We start from the raw sequence: 16,159 nt of genomic DNA, 5'->3' as shown, positions 1-16,159 counted from the left end.
TTTCAAAATTGGGTCACAAGAGACGGCAGATGCTGGAATCCAGAGCAGCATCTGTGAAGGAAAGGCATCTTTGACATGTAAGGGGTGACTGCCTTCCTACCCACTCTCAGTGCTGGTCCAGGATCTCAACCTGAAATGGTGATATTTCCTTTCCCTCCACAGAGGCTGCTGGACCTACTGAGTTCCTCCCATCATTTGAAGACACAAGAGTCGGCAGATGCTGGAATCTGGAGAAAGAAACCATCTGCTGAAAGATCTTGGCTGGTTGCACTGTGGTAGGAAAGGAATTGTCAACGTTCATGGTCGAAATCCAATAATCCAGGGAAAAACAACCCATAAAAAATCCCGAAGCTGGGCTTCAAACTGATACATTGATAATTTATTTTCTCCTACAGAAGTCTTAAGAGGATAGGTTGAGCAAGATAAAGGTTTTCTCTTTGGACGAGAGATACAAGAGGCATTAGTAGAGTGGTTGTATGGAGACTTTTGCCCTAGATGGAACGCTGTCGCAGGAAAGCAGCATCCATCATCAGGGACCTCCACCATCCTGGACATTCGTCCTTCTCACTGCTGCCATAAGGAAGAAGGTACAAGAGCCTCAAGGCTCAGACAACCAGGTTCAGGAACAGTTATTACCCCTCACCATCAGGCTCTTGAACCAAAGGGGAAAATTTCACCCAACTTCACTTTCCCCACCACTGAAATCATTTCTTCTTTTTGTATTTGCTCAGTTTGTTGCCTTCTGCACTCTAGTCGGGTGGTCTTTCTTTGATTCTGTTATAGATTTGTTGAGACAGGCCTGGGGAGTTCTAGACAGGGCTGATTAACTTGAGACAGGCCTGGTAATCTCAAGACAGACCAGAATAAATGTAGGACACTTTGAATAATACTCAGAAACATCAAATATAACTTGGAAACATGGAATGAACATGGGAATTTTGAATAAATCTCTTAAACGTAGAACTAACCTGAAAAACATGGAAGGCCACAGGAGACCTAGTGAACCTTATTGGCCTTGAGTACCTTAGAAAAAGCCTTGAACATGGACTAGAGAAGCTTGGAACTCAGAATGAGGACAAGAGAAACTAAGAATGAAGCTGTGTGGGGTAAGTTTTTTACTACGAGAGTGGTGGATGCCTGGAATGTGCTGCCTGGTATGATGATAGAGGCAAATACATTAAAAAGACATTTAAGTTGACACATGAATACAAGGAATACGTTTTTGATTTACTTTTTAGCTGTTTCGGCACAACGTTTTGGGCCAAAGGGCCTGTTCCCGTACTGTTCTATATTCTAAGACTGGAAACAGTTGGAACAAAGACTCAGTATGTTCACTAGAGAATAGATTGCATCCTCACCTCCAGCTGACCAATGTCCAAGCCGCTGTTCAACCTCTGTTGGGTCCATTATATCGTGGGTCCCTTCTGTTGTGATGTAGACTGGCATTGCCGGAACCCAAGTGCGGAGGAAAGACAGACTCCCATGCTGGATACCGCAAACAAAGCTTATACATAACAATTCCAACAATACATCGATGGCTTGACTGAGCAACACTGCAATAAGTAACATCCTGGCTAACTGGCTAATATCTACCATGAGGGGGCATAGTTTTAAGGAGCTTTGTAGCAGTTACAGAGGGGTAAGTTTATCACACGGAGAGTGGTGAGTGTGTGGAATGCACTGCTAGCGTCAGTGGTAGCGGTGGATACAATAGGGTCTTTAAAGAGACTCTTACATAGGTACATGGAGCCTAGAAAAATAGAGGATTATGCAGTAGGGAAACTCTAGGCAGTTTCTAGAGTAGGTTACCTGGCTGGCACAATATTGTGGGCTGAAGGGCTTGTACTGTGCTGTAGATGTCTAAGTTCTAAGTTTTATCCTCAAACTTAGGACCCCTGATATATGTATGTATGAGAAGCAGTGTTGTAAAGCAACTAACCAACCGCTCCACACCCCCAGCCACTGGTACTTTATCATTTCCTGCCAGTTACCTTATGCATTGACACACCTGTGCCTACCATCACCTTATGGACGTAAAATCAATCTATGTATATAAACTATCTTAGGTACTTATATTTAATTTATATATAATTATAATATGTATGTATACATATATATATAATACCTCAATATATGTTCATCTACATCCCTGTGTCTACCACATTCCAATTATTCAGAAGGCTTACATCAGCTTCACCTTGCCCAGAAAGGGTTAATGTCACTACGCTTTGGAACTGCGATGGCTCCATTTGTGTAAATGAAATCTGTTTAATCTTATTAATCAGCCCTGTCAGTTCTAAGTTCCCAAGGTGACCCATGAACTCCATCTTGTAGTTGAGATTTATTTATTTTTCAGAACAGGTTAAGAATAGAACTGGCCTCTCTTAACAGAGCTGCCATTTAGGATGGAGTGGTTTGGCCCATATAAATTGGTAACATGAAGCTTTTTAATTGGGAAATTAAATAATTTCTCTGCCACAAAGGTGACACATTGACATTGATAGTTGTTGCCTGAGAGAAATACTCCAAGGGCATGTCTGCACATCTGCGTGAACCACATCCCATTAGCTGTCAATAGGGATTGCTAGTGTAAGCCAATTACTGGAAGCCAAGACAGTGACCAAACATAACAGCAAGTTCTATGAATAGGAGCTAATCTGATGTTACAGCAGTCGTCATTCAACTAACCTTTCCTTCTAGTGTTTGCAGGTGGAATTGCAGTTGCAATCTTTCAGATGTATGTTCCTGGATGTCCCAGTTAGCAACAGTGCCTACTTGGTCCCATTTTGGTAGGGCATCATGGTACCTTCTCAGTTAGCGTGACACTGTCACAGCTTGGGGCATCAGAGTTTGGAGCTGAATTCCGGCGTCATCTTTAAGGAGCTTGTACATTTCTCTCCATGGACATGTGGGTTTCCTCCGGGTGCTCCGGTTTCCTCCCATGGTCCAAAGATGTATAGGTTATTAGGTTAATTGTCCTGTGATTAGTCTAGAGTTTAATAGGCGGATAACTGGGAGGTACGGCTCATTGGGCCAGAAGGGTGTGAAAAGCACTATATCACTAAATAAATAAGCATCTGGAATGTAATGTCAGAGGAGCAGGCAAACAAAGATACATTCATTAATTTGAGAGGCATTTAGATAGACACTTAAATAGGCAAAGCAGAGAAGGATACACCCCTAATACAGGGAAAAGGGATTAGTCTGGATGGACAGAAAGGTCTGTGTGAATGTAGTGGGCTGAAAGGACTGTTTCTGTGTGGTACTACTTTATAACCCAACCAACGATAGGACATAACTCTAGTCACTGTTTGGCACACTTAACCCTCGATCTCCACCTTCTACTTCCTACTGCATAGCCAATCATAAATCTGATCTGCTATCTCGCACCGGATCCCCATGGATCCAATGTGATCTAACTTTCAAAACCGGCCTGCCATGAGGGATCTTGGCAAAAGCCTTGCTAAAGTCTATATAGACAAAATTTATTGGCTTACCCTCATCAACGCTCTTGTTTACCTCCTTGAAGAACTCGAAAAGAGATAGATGCTGTGAATGCTTTCCTCTTTTTATTAACCAGAGCTTTATCCTGTGAAGCCTCCTAACAGCCTGGGGATATCTGCTCTGGGTGAAAGATTGCTGAATCCTAATGAAAGTCCTCAGCCCAAAATGTTGATTATTTGTTGTTCCTATCTCTTTTAGAGTTCTTCAGGAAGTTAACCAAGAGGGTAGGTGTGGGTAGTCCATTGAGTCACTAGTTCACAATTGCTTCAGTGCTATGAATGCCTCTCTCTTTTTCTTAGCCAGAGATTTACCTTGCAGCCTAACCTTCCTAACAGCGTGAGGATATCTACTCTGGGAAAAAAGATTCTCCAGTCCTGATGAAGGGCCTCAGCCCAAAACGTCGACTGTTTATTCCTCTCCAAAAATACTGCCTGACCTGCTGAGCTCCTCCAGCATTTTGTGCATGTTGCAAACAATTCTGGCTGTTGACCCTGTCTGTGCTTTCGTAACTTTATATAATTTTGTCAGGTATTGGGGCCACTTTATGATTTTTGAGGAAGAATTTCACCTTTTGGGTGTAAGTGATTTTCTGAAAAGAAACTACAAATACATTATATAAATGCTCTTGGCTCAAAGTTCAAAGTAAACTTATTATCTATGTACATACAGTATATGTCACCCTGAGGTTTGTTTTCTTGCAGGCATACACAATAAATGCAAGAATAGAATCAATGAACGGCCACACCTAAAATGACAGCCATAAACCAATGTGCAAAAAAAAAACGAAACACGCAAATACAAAAGGTAAAAGAAATAATAATAATAATAATAATAATAATAATAATAATAATAATAATAATAATAATAATAATAATAATAATAAATAATTAAGCAATAACTATCAAGAACATGAGATGAAGAGCCCTTGAAATTCCTTGACAGGTTGTGGGAACAGTTCAGTGATGGGTGAGTGAAGCTGATTGAAGTTATCCCCTCTGGTTCAAGAGCCCGATGGCTGAGGGGTAATAATTGTTCCTGAACCTGGTGGTGTGGGTTTTTATGCAGATGTTTACAACATGGAAGCAGATCATTTGACATTTCTCTCCCCTCCAGCCTCCTTCCTATTAGGTCCATCAACAAGTACAGTCCCACCTCTTCAAAACGTCTGCTGCTGTACAGAGGGAGCAAGTTCTATGTTCTCACCACTTGCTAAGTGAAGAAATTGTTCTTGTCTTTAAAATATCATTCAAAATTAAACATACGGCATTGCTCATGAGCATTAAAAGCCATTAGAAATTTATCATTAGTCCAATGTTTTTGGCATACAATTGGTCCATGAAATCCACCTCATGTAAATAGAGACAAGGGCTTTATCTATTTTGTATTATATGCTCTGTGTAATATATGTATCGTGGGTGTACTGCATTCCAGAGGAACGTTGTTTTGTTTGACCATAAGACCATAAGAGATAGGAGCAAAATTAGGCATTCGGCCCATCAAGTCTGTTCCTCCATTTCATCATGGCCGATTTATTATCCTTCTCCACCCCATTCTCCTGCATTCTCCCTGTAACCTTTGATGCTCTGACTAATCAAGAACCTATCAACCTTCACCATAAATATATTCAATAACTTGGCTTCCACAGCTGCCTGTGGCAATGAATTCCACAGATTCACTACCCCTGGTTTAAGATTTTTCTACTCATCTCTGTTCTGAATGGACACCCATCTATTCTGAGGTTGTGCCCTCTGGTCCTAGACTCACCCATTTTAGGAAGCATCTTCTCCACAACCACTCTATCTAGGCCTTTCAATATTCAATAGGTTTCAATAAGATTGATGTATATTCTGTATGAGTGTTGGCACGTGGCCTAGTGGATAAGGCATTGGTCTAGTGATCTGAAGGTCACTGTTCGAGCCTCAGCTGAGGCAGCGTGTTGTGTCCTTGAGCAAATCACTTAACAACACATTGCCCTGTAACGCCATCGGTGCCAAGCTGCTTGGGTCATAGTGCCCTTCCCTTGGACAACATCGGAGGCATGGAGAGGGGAAGGCTTGCAGCTTGGGCAACTGCCGGTCTCCCATACAACTCTGCCCAGGCCTACGCCCTGGAAACCTTCCAATGTGCAAATCCATGGTCTCACGAGACTAACTGATGTCTATTCTATATTCTGTATGTACAGTTAGATGACAATAAACTTGAACTTGAGCTTGAAAAAAGACAACAGAAGATGAAAGATATTTTGAATGGAGCGCTATAAACTCATTAAGCATACTCGGGTGTGTTGTGGTCCAATAATGCTCAAAAGTGTGATTTCCACTCTGTCATGCTGCAGCCCCCCTCCCCACACCCGTCTGCTTAATGTTCATTCAGAGTCTATTCCTTTGGACGAATTTGTCATCAATAATTAAAAGAGAGAAAGCAAGACACCAAACGCATAGGAACTTGCAAGTGGAGACTATATTGTTATTTATGTACAGTAGATAAAATCTGAGTTTAGGAATTGATTGAATATAGAATGCTGACAGAGAAAAGCCCTCCAGGAAGCTGCATGGGTCGTTGTGAATCTTCGACATACTTGTTCTTGTGGATTGATACGGGCACGTGCACTATGCTCACAGAGGTTGGTATATTCACCAGGAACTTAGAATCATGCTGAGCAGATCTGACACAAAACGTGCCTTACTGCACCTAAACAAACTGACATAGCAGGTGATGTTATGCCACATTCATGCTGTAGCACTGCTTTTTGACGGGAAGTGCTTTTGATTCCCACCAAGACTGTGTAAACAGTCAAAATGCAGAATCAAATGTTTACCCATCATTGGAATGAGGAAGGTGTCAGTCTTCTTTACTTACAAACTTGGAGCAGGAGTAGGCCATTCAGCCTCTCAAACCTAATCCATCGTTCAATAAAATTATGCCTGTTCTGTTTGCAATGTCAACCTCACTTGCCATGAACTCTTCAACTCTTGCTCTACCGAGCTATCTCATTGTCACCTTTACACTGAAGCATAGGATAACGAGAGGAGATTTGATAGAACTGTTCCAAATTATGAACATGCAAGCAAGCCTTTTCCACCAAGGTTGGGTGAAACTTGAACTGGAGGTCACAGGTTAAGGATAAAATCTGAAATATTTAAAAGGCCAAAGGGCCTGATTCTGTGCTGTAGTGCTCTATGACTCTATGCCCCTATCTGCTAGAGTTCCCATTGCAGATTTAATCTTTCAAGTCCAATTCTTGTTCACTCTCTTCCTGTTTCCACAGATGCTGCCTGACCTGCTGAGTGTTTCCAGCATCTTCTATTTTTATTTCAGATTTCCAGCATCTGCAGTTTGTTTGATAGTCACTTTAACATTGATTTTTCAGTCGGTTCCTGGATCACAATGGTGCTTGTATTTGAAGTACTCAATGGCCTTAAGACGCATCAAGACATCATGAGAGTCGGGAAGGATTTCAATTCAATTCCAGTTTAATTGTCATTCTATCATACATGAATTCCCATGAATACAACCAAATAAGATAGCATTACTCCTGGGCCAAAATACCAAACACAATACCAACAGTCACACAGCATAAAGCACATTTAGCATGTACAAGACAGCAAGCACATAAAGATACCAGTAAGATACAGCCACACGATAAAAAAAAGTCCAGACCCTGAGTCCATCAATACCACAGATATCTGCAGTCAGCATCGAATCCAGTCTGGGTGCCACTTCATGCTGGCCCTGGAGGAGCACTCCTACTCCGGCACCCCTTTCCTGCCGGCTGCAAAAAGGCAACACCACAGCTGAGGCCTAGTCACCACGTATACAAGGTAGCAAGTGCATATAGGATATCAGTAAAATACAATCACAGAAAAATATCTATGGCTCAGACCCTGATTCCTTGAATGCTGCAGAAATCTGCAGTCCACCACAATACAGCACATGGGTGGAGGGCCTGTACCAACTCCAGCCAGGAGACCGCTCCTTACGTTGATATGGATTGCAAATCTTTTGATTATTTTTGAGGCAAGTTTATTGTCATTTAACTATATACATGTATACTGCCAAATGAATCAATGTTTCTTCAGTCCAAGGTATAAGGCACAGTAGTTCACATAACACACAGTAACTTAGGAAAGTAAGAATTGAATCTACAAATGTATTTCACATAGATAAACAACATAGAATGCATAAATTAAACATTGCAGAGTACGGAACAAATTACCCGGTGGCACTTCGGTGATATAAATTCAAACATTTACATGACAGGTTTATAAGTGACCCCTTTACTCTGATACTATTGATGTGCACATAGAACATAGAACAATACAGCACAATACGGGCCCTTCAGCCTACAATGTTATGCTGACTCTTAAACCCTGCCTCCCATATAACCCCCCACCTTAAATTCGTCCATATACCTGTCTAGTAGTCTCTTAAATTTCACTAGCATATCTGCCTTCACCACTGACCCAGGCAGTGCATTCCATGCACCAACCACTCTCTGAGTGAAAAACCTTCCTCTAATACCCCCTTGAACTTCCCTCCCCTTACATTAAAGCCATGTCCTCTTGTACTGAGCAGTGGTGCCCTGGGGAACGAGGCACTGGCTGTCCAGTCTGTATCAACAAAAAACTCCAAGAATCCTTTGTAATCAACGCAAAAGCAAAAAGTGTATACTCGGTGGCCACTTTATTAGGTACACCTGTACGCCTGCTCATTAATGCAAATATCTAATCAGCCAATCACGTGGCAGCAACTCAATGCGTAAAAGCTTGCAGACACGGCCAAGAGGTTCGGAGATTCAGAATGGGGAAGAAGTGTCATCTAAGTGACTTTGACCTTGGAATGATTGTTGGTGCCAGGCAGGGTGGTTTGAGGGAGAAACTGCTGACCTTCTTGGATTTTCATGCACAAGAGTCTCCAGAGTTTACAGAAAGAGAAAAGTACAGAGTTTGCAAAAATATCTAGGAAATCTGTGAGCAAAAATGTCCTGTTACTGAGAGAGGTCAGACTAGTTCAAGCTGACAGGAAGGAGGCAGTAATTCTAATATCACGTGTAACAACAATATCGTGCAGAAAGGTATCTCTAAATGCACAACCCATTGAACCTTGAAGTGGATGGGTTACGGCAGCAGAAGACCATGAACATACACTCAGTGGTCACTTTAGTAGGTACAGTGGGTGCCTAATAAATTGGCCACTGAATATATAACCACACAGCGTTATTAAGGCCATGCTGTGCTGTGAGGCTATGCTATCTCTTTGGAGCAGCAATCCAGTTAATCACACTCTTCCGCTCTCTCCAAATGAAGACTTGGCTAGAACATCCACTGTTTATCCCCTCCTTAGATGCTGCCTGACCTATTGATTTCCTCCAGCATTTTGTGTGTTACTTCCACTCTCTCTTCACTGTTTTGCTATTAAACACTGATGTAACACTCTTCTGATGGTTGGTCCTATAAGACCATAAGACCTAGGAGCAGAATTATGGCATTTGGCCCACTGAGTCTACTCTGCCATTCCAGCATGGCTGATTTATTATCCCTCTCAACCTCATTCTCCTGCCTTCTCCCCATAACCTTTGACACCATTACTAACCAAGAACATCTTTAAATATACCCAATAACTTGGCTTCCACAGACATCTACGGCAATGAATTCAACAAATTCACCATCCTCGGGCTAATGAACTTGCTCCTCATCTATGTTCTGCAGGGACATCCTTGTGTATTGAGGGTGTGCCCTCTGATCCTGGAATCTCACACTATGGGAAACATCCTTTCCACGTTCACTCTGAGCTTTTCAAAATTCGGTAAGTTTCAATGAGATTCCCCTGATTCTGCTAAACTCCAGAGAGTACAAACCCAGAGACATCATACACTCCTCATACTTCAACCCTTTCAATTCCAGGATCATTCTCATGAACTTCTTCTGGATCCGCTCCAATATCAGCACACCTTTTCTTAGATAAACGACCCAAAATTTCTCACAATATCCCAAGGGCGGTCTGACCAACACCTTATAAAGCCTCAGAATTACATTCTAGTTCACTTGAAATAAATGCTAACAATGCATTTGCCATCCTTACCACTGACTCAGCCTATCAGTTTACCTTTAGTGCTATTAACCTTAGGACTTCTTGTAGTGAAAAGAGAGCATGGCCTGGTTAGTAGGGGTCCCCGATGATGGATGCTGCTTTCTTGTGGCCTCATCCGCAGATTCTTTATAATGTCCCAATCAGGCAGATGGAAGTCCTGCTAACCAATACAGAAAAATAATCTCCATTCATGCTGAGAAAAACTGGAACATACAGTCAGAGAAGCACTAAAATGAAGTGCCATAGGAACATAACAGCAAACCATTCTGTAATAAGAGATTCTGCCGAAAGGGTCAAGAGCCTTTTGGTGTCGATTAGTTGCCACCTGGAGATTATTTTCAATGTTTGCTTCAATGAGTTCCAAGGGTACAATGGCACTAGATTTATAAATACAGGATCAAGTAGGAGATTACCGGATTTCCTCAGAAATATTAAATGTTCTGTAATTAAAACTGGAAATGAATTCTCCCTGTTCACTGCTGAGGACAGTCATCTCTGTGCAACCTTCTCATGACCCACTTATTCTGAAGTAACTCAAATTACTTTCCAAGGCTACTTCATGTGATTAAGGAGTTGAGCCAAAAATAAAATAGAAAATTAAAAGCCACAAGCTGGATGACTAACATAAAGAAAACATACAATAGAAAGCCAAAGATTGCAAGACTTTATAAGGAGTTGCATAAATGACCTCAATCTCTTCACAAAAGTGTGAAGTGATTCATTTTGCAGGGTTGAATTTGAAGCAGAATACTGGGTTAACGGCAAGATTCTTAGCAGAGTGGAGGAACAAAGGGATCTTGGGGTCCACGACCTCAAAGTTGTTATGTAAATTGATAGGTTAGTGTTGGAGAAAAGAATAGTAAGGGTTAATGAGGGCACACAGTGGCGTGGATTGTGTTACAATGGTAACTGGGAACCGCAGGCAAAAGGAGAGATATGGAATACAGAAGCATTTCAGGAACTTTATTAATTATGTTATAGCGTGCACCCATTTTATAATAGAATATCGTACCTGTGGAAAATCATTTTATTCGTAATCAGGCCTTCACCTGTAACTTAATTAAGTCTTCCTGTCACCACAATTCTGTTATCAAAGTGTAGTTTTACTGGTAATCTCATCAACTGAGGATGTAAAATTAGTACCAAATTCATGCTCAGTAGATCAGCATTAACTGCTCTCCTGATGTGCACCGGCTCTTTTTTAATAAAATAGCCTGTTATTTCTAACACCAATTCCGTGTGATCTCTCAGTTTGCTCCTACAGGTGGTTAAGAAAGCGTTATGGTATGTTGGCCTTCATTAGTCAGGGGAATGAAGTCAAGAGCCGCAAGGTAACATTGCAGCTCTATAAAACTCCGGTTAGACCACACTTGGAATATTGTGTTCAGTTCTGGTCGCCTCATTATAGGAAAGATGTGGAAGTTGTTGTGTATTTAATATTTGAGTAATATTGTAAATACATTGTTTGATTAAACATGATTGTTCACTTAAATAATTTATTACAGGCTATATGTAAAGCTATTGCATACATCATGACACTACCATGTGATGCATGTGTGCCCCACTTAAAGCAAAAACAAACTTAGACTCACATTCCGTACTCTCCGTGATTTTTCCTTTCAATTAGTTTTTATGTTTTGAAGTTAGAAAACATAACAGTGATGATGAGGTGTTTTAAAAATGAACCCGAGACAATCAACCATGTGTTGAGGCGCAGCGAGATGTTCAAGTTTAAAAAAGCAACGGGGCATGTGTCTCTTTAGAAGAGAGAGAGAGAACACAATGAAGTTTTTAAAAAAGGGCAGAAATTATTTGAGCTACAAAATTATTTGAGCTACAAAACATAACAGGCTTCAAGAGGAGGAAACCAGAGGTCCACTAACTCAATGGGGAATCAGAGGTGGAGAGTGGCAGCAACTTTAAAATTCCTTCATGTTATCATTTCAGAGTATGTGCCTGGGTTCAGCACGTAACCTCTACTTTCTTAGAGGTTTGTGAAGATTCAGCATGTCATCTAAAACATTGTCAAACTTCTATAAATGTGTGGTGGGGGCTTTATTGACTGCTTGCATCACAGCCTGGTATGGAAACACCTAAGCCCTTGAACAGAAAGGTATTGGATACAGCCCAGTCCATCATTGATAAAGCCCTCCCCACCACTGAGCACTTCTATATGAAGTGCTGTCATAGGAATGTGGCATCCATCATCAAGGACCCCCACCATCCAGGACACTTCATCTCATTTTTTCAATATTTATTGCTTATTTATTTATAATTACAATTTTTGTTTCTCTGTATTTACTGTGAATGTCCAAAAGGAGATGAATCTTAGAGTTGTATATGATGACATATATGTACTTTGATATTTTGAATTTTGAAAAGATAAACACATCATCTTGGGCGAAAAGCCTTGTACTGTGCTGTACTGTTCTATGCTCTATGTTGCTGGTTGGACATGAGCCCAAGTATCCATGCCTTTATACTTGTACCAAGGGAAAGTGTGGCAGAACCAAGATGAGTTATTGTACTGGCCCACATGGGCCTCCATGTAAGTGGAGAGCTTTGTCTGGAGACATCAGACCCAGTGAGGTGACTGGTAGTTCTGTCTCAAAAAGGCTTGAGATTCTGAGCACATTCGGCCAAGTACAACAGTCCAGGACGTCCTGAAGATTAGATGCCGATGTGTCTCACTGTCCTCTCTGTGGCTGGACACCCACTGATCCCAGTACAGAGCAGTGCTTGGGTGAAGAGAGGGCCCTAGTGCCCTTTGTACCAATCCCACAGCCAAGTCCACAGTTTTACAGAAGTGAGGTGGCAGACGTACACAGACCTAATTCATTCAAATACATCCACTGATGGTAATTGTAACAGATCTGTCAGCCAAGATTTCCCCTTAAGGAAACCATGCTGACTTCAGCCTACTTTATCATGTACCTCCAAGTGCACCAAAACTTAAAAGTAATCTCCAATATATTCCCAGGCTAACTGGCCTGTAATTTCATTTATTTTTCTTCCCTCACTCCTTATAGAGTGGAGTGACATTTGTAATTTTCCAGTATTTGGAACAATTCCAGAATCTATTGTTTCTTGAAATATCATTACTAATGCCTCTACAATATCTTCAGCTACCTCTTTCAGAATCCTGGCAGCACCCATTATTAAGGACCCCCGGCACCCAGGGCATGCCATTCTCTCACTGTTACCATCAGGTAGGAGGTACAGAAGCCTGAAGGCTCACACTCAGTGATTCAGGAACAGCTTCTTCCCCTCTGCCTTCTGATTCCTAAATGGACATTGAACCCTTGGACACTGCCTCTCTTTTTTTCTAATATACAGTAATTCTGATTTAGACTATAAGTATACTGTAATTGATTTAATTTTTTTTCTCTTCTATATTATGTATTGCATTGAATTGTTGCTGCTAATTTAACGTTACATGCCGGATAATAAACCTGATTCTGATTGTGATTCTGTAGTCCAAATGGTTCAGGTGACTTGCCTACCTTCAGACCTTTCAGCTTCTCAAGCACTTTCCATTTAGTACAACAACTATACTCACTTCTGCCTCCTTACACTTTCAAATTTCTGGCATTCTGCTGGTGTCTTCCACAGTAAAACTGACAAAAAATACCTCCTGAGCTCAGTCGCTATTTCTTTGCCCCCATTACCACCTTCCCAGCAGTTTTTTCCAGATGTCCTATATTCACTTCCATTGCTCTTTTACTCTTTACATATCTGGAAAAAAAACTTCTTTCATCCTTTTTTTATATTATTGACTAGCTTACCTTTAAATTTCATCTTTTCTTTCCTTACTGCTTTTTAGTTGTCTTTTGTTGGCTTTTAAAAGCTTTCCAGTCCTCTAGCTTCACAATAATTTTTGTTATATTGTCTCTTGCTTTTGTGCAGTCCTTACTTCCCTTGGCAGCCATGGTTGCCTCATCCTCTCTTTAGAATACTTCTTCTTTGCGCCTTCAGAACTGTTCTCAAAATCTCCAGCCATTTCTGTTCTGCCATCATCTCTGTTAGTGTCTTCTTCCAATCAGCTTCGGCCAACTCCTCTCTCACACTTCTGTAATTCCCTTTACTCCTCTGTAATACTGATACTGTAATCTGATTTTAGCTTCTCTCACTCAAACTACAAATGTGAATTTTATCATACGATAAGATCCCTAATCAAATTTGGTTCATTACACAACAATGCCCTTTCCCTAGTGAACTCAAACACAAGCTACCCTAAAAATCCATCTTGTAGGCATTCTACAAATTCTTTCTCTTAGGATCCAGAACCAACCTAATATTCTCAATTTACCTGCATATTGAAATCCCCCATGACTATTGTAAAATTGCCATTTTTAAATGCTTTTTCTATTTGTATCCCACATCCTGGCTACTGTTCACAGACCTGTACATAACACCCATCACAGTTTCTTAACTCTATCTACAATGATGCTACTGCTGCCATATGTTCTTATTTAGTGAAGAAGCTATCCCTGCATGGCCAAAGTACATGGTGAAGTTGCTTGTCCTCACTAACCAAGCATTATTCTAGCTACTCTGGCTAAGATTAATTTAACCAGATGTCAAATCTGGGATCTCCCGGTCAATCTGACATGACTCTATTCCACCACAATGCTATTACCAGCTTGTTGAACCAAAACTGTCCATCCATCATACTTGATACAAGATTCAGGAACATAAAAAAGGGAACATTTTAGCTTCAGTAGTTTTTGTTAATCAGTTGGTGAGACAAACAAAGTTTATCAGATAGGATTTTTTGCCTTTAATTAACAGGTGAACATAAATCTCTTAATTATAATACTGCAGAGTCTTTTAAGATCAAATCTTATCTGGCAGTTGGGAAATACAATATTATCTCAAGTAGATTGATATCTATAATCAAATCTAGGTTAATGCATAACAGAGGGAATTTTCCAAATTTACTCTTCTGACAGGGATCCTCTGGTGTACAGGGAACAAGACACACACCTCAAGTGACAGGTGGATAGGGTCAATGCTCACAGTTTCTTTCCTAGGGCTGCGGAATCAAGAATTAGAGGACATCGACTTAATGTGAGAGGGAAAAGATTTATTAAGAAACTGAGGGACAATTGCTAAGAGTCTTTTTCCCTTTTGGCGAATCAAAAACTAGAGGGCGTTGGCTTAAGGCAAGAGGGAAAAGATTTAATAGGAACCTGAGGGACAACTTTTATACCCAAAGCGTGGTACAGCCAGAAACATTTTCTCCAGACAGAAATGGCTAATAGGAAGGGGTATAATTTTCAGGTGACTGGATAAAAGCATAGGGGGGATGTGAAAGGTATATTTTTTTTAATGGATAGAGTGGTGGGCATATGAAACACCCTGCCATGGATGCTGATTGAGGCAGTTACATTAAGGACATTTGAGTCTCTTGGGTAGGTACATGGATTTTAAAAAATGGAGGGTAATGGGCAGGGGGAGGGTTAGATTGATCTTAGAATAGGTTAAAACTTCGGCCCTCCAAGAGGACAACATCTTGTCATAGGGGTTGGAGGCCTGTGTAGCTGGAGTCAAGACTTCATGCTTTGGCTCTTGGTAGCGTCACCCATGCCAAACAGGTCAAAGGGTAGAGGCCAGACTAGTAGTGATCCACCATTCCTCCAGGTTCAGGGTCTCAGCTCACAGCTAACAACCCTGACTAATCAAACAAAATTGTTACAGAAGCAGCAATGAAGAATCCTTCTACATCTGAGTTCAATGGTATTCCGAGTCTCCACCCGGGACTTACATGAGTGACATGCAAGTCTCTTGGTAGTGAAAACCAAGAGGAAGCTACTGACATGATGAAGGAAACCCTGAACACTACCAGGATGGAGGACCTTCATTGCTGCCATAAATTTCAACACCCTAACAGGCAGCACGTATGTTAAATGTCAGCAAGACATCATGGGCCAGATGTCCTGTATTGTGCTGTACTGTTCTATTTGGAATGAGCTGCCATTGGATGTGGCTGAGGTAGATTCAATGCTATCTTGTAAAAGGCATTTGGACAATTATTCAGAAGGTTATGTGTCAAATGCTGGAAAATAGGACTTAGCTGGATGGGATATCTTGACCAGAATGGTCCTAATGAAGGGTCTCAGCACAAAGCGTCGACTATACTCTTTTCCATGGACTCTGTCTGGCCTGCTGAGTTTCTCCAGCATTTTGTGTGTGTTGCTTGGATTTCCAGCATCTGCAGATTTTCTCTTCTTTGTGATTGGGATGAAAGGCCTTTTTCTGTGCTGTATGGTTCTATGCCTCTAAACCAGGGGTTCCCAACCTGGGGTCCACAGACCCCCTTGGTTAATGGAAGCAGCCCATGGCATAAAGAAGGTTGGCATCTCCTGCTCTATGCAGCGAGATAGAACGGAACCTACTTCAAGATAATCCCACATGGATTGTGCTCCCACAGTTACTGATCCATTCTGATACTGGTCTGTTCCATGATGCAGTGTCAACACTTACCAACTAAATTTCTCTTATCCTGAGGTTACTTGGTCTGTTCTGGAGAACCCCCTCCCCCATATAGAGGTGCTAATAGGGG

At 41.2% G+C, this 16,159-nt stretch overlaps 1 long non-coding RNA gene across 1 annotated transcript in view; it reads left to right on the top strand.

The window, feature by feature from the left end:
• Positions 1 to 14,249, top strand: part of LOC132401719 (uncharacterized) — a 41,488-nt gene extending 27,239 nt beyond the window's left edge. The window contains exons 2-3 of the long non-coding RNA XR_009514683.1: positions 163 to 4,308; positions 12,720 to 14,249. This is a non-coding gene — a long non-coding RNA (uncharacterized LOC132401719). The remainder of the gene's footprint in view (positions 1 to 162; positions 4,309 to 12,719) is intronic.
• Positions 14,250 to 16,159: the final 1,910 nt, after the last annotated feature.

The sequence above is a fragment of the Hypanus sabinus genome, chromosome 11 (assembly GCF_030144855.1).
Source record: "Hypanus sabinus isolate sHypSab1 chromosome 11, sHypSab1.hap1, whole genome shotgun sequence".
NCBI lineage: Eukaryota > Metazoa > Chordata > Chondrichthyes > Myliobatiformes > Dasyatidae > Hypanus > Hypanus sabinus.
The sequence above is the reverse complement of the archived record's forward strand: the minus strand, read 5'-3'. Positions and strand labels throughout refer to the sequence as shown.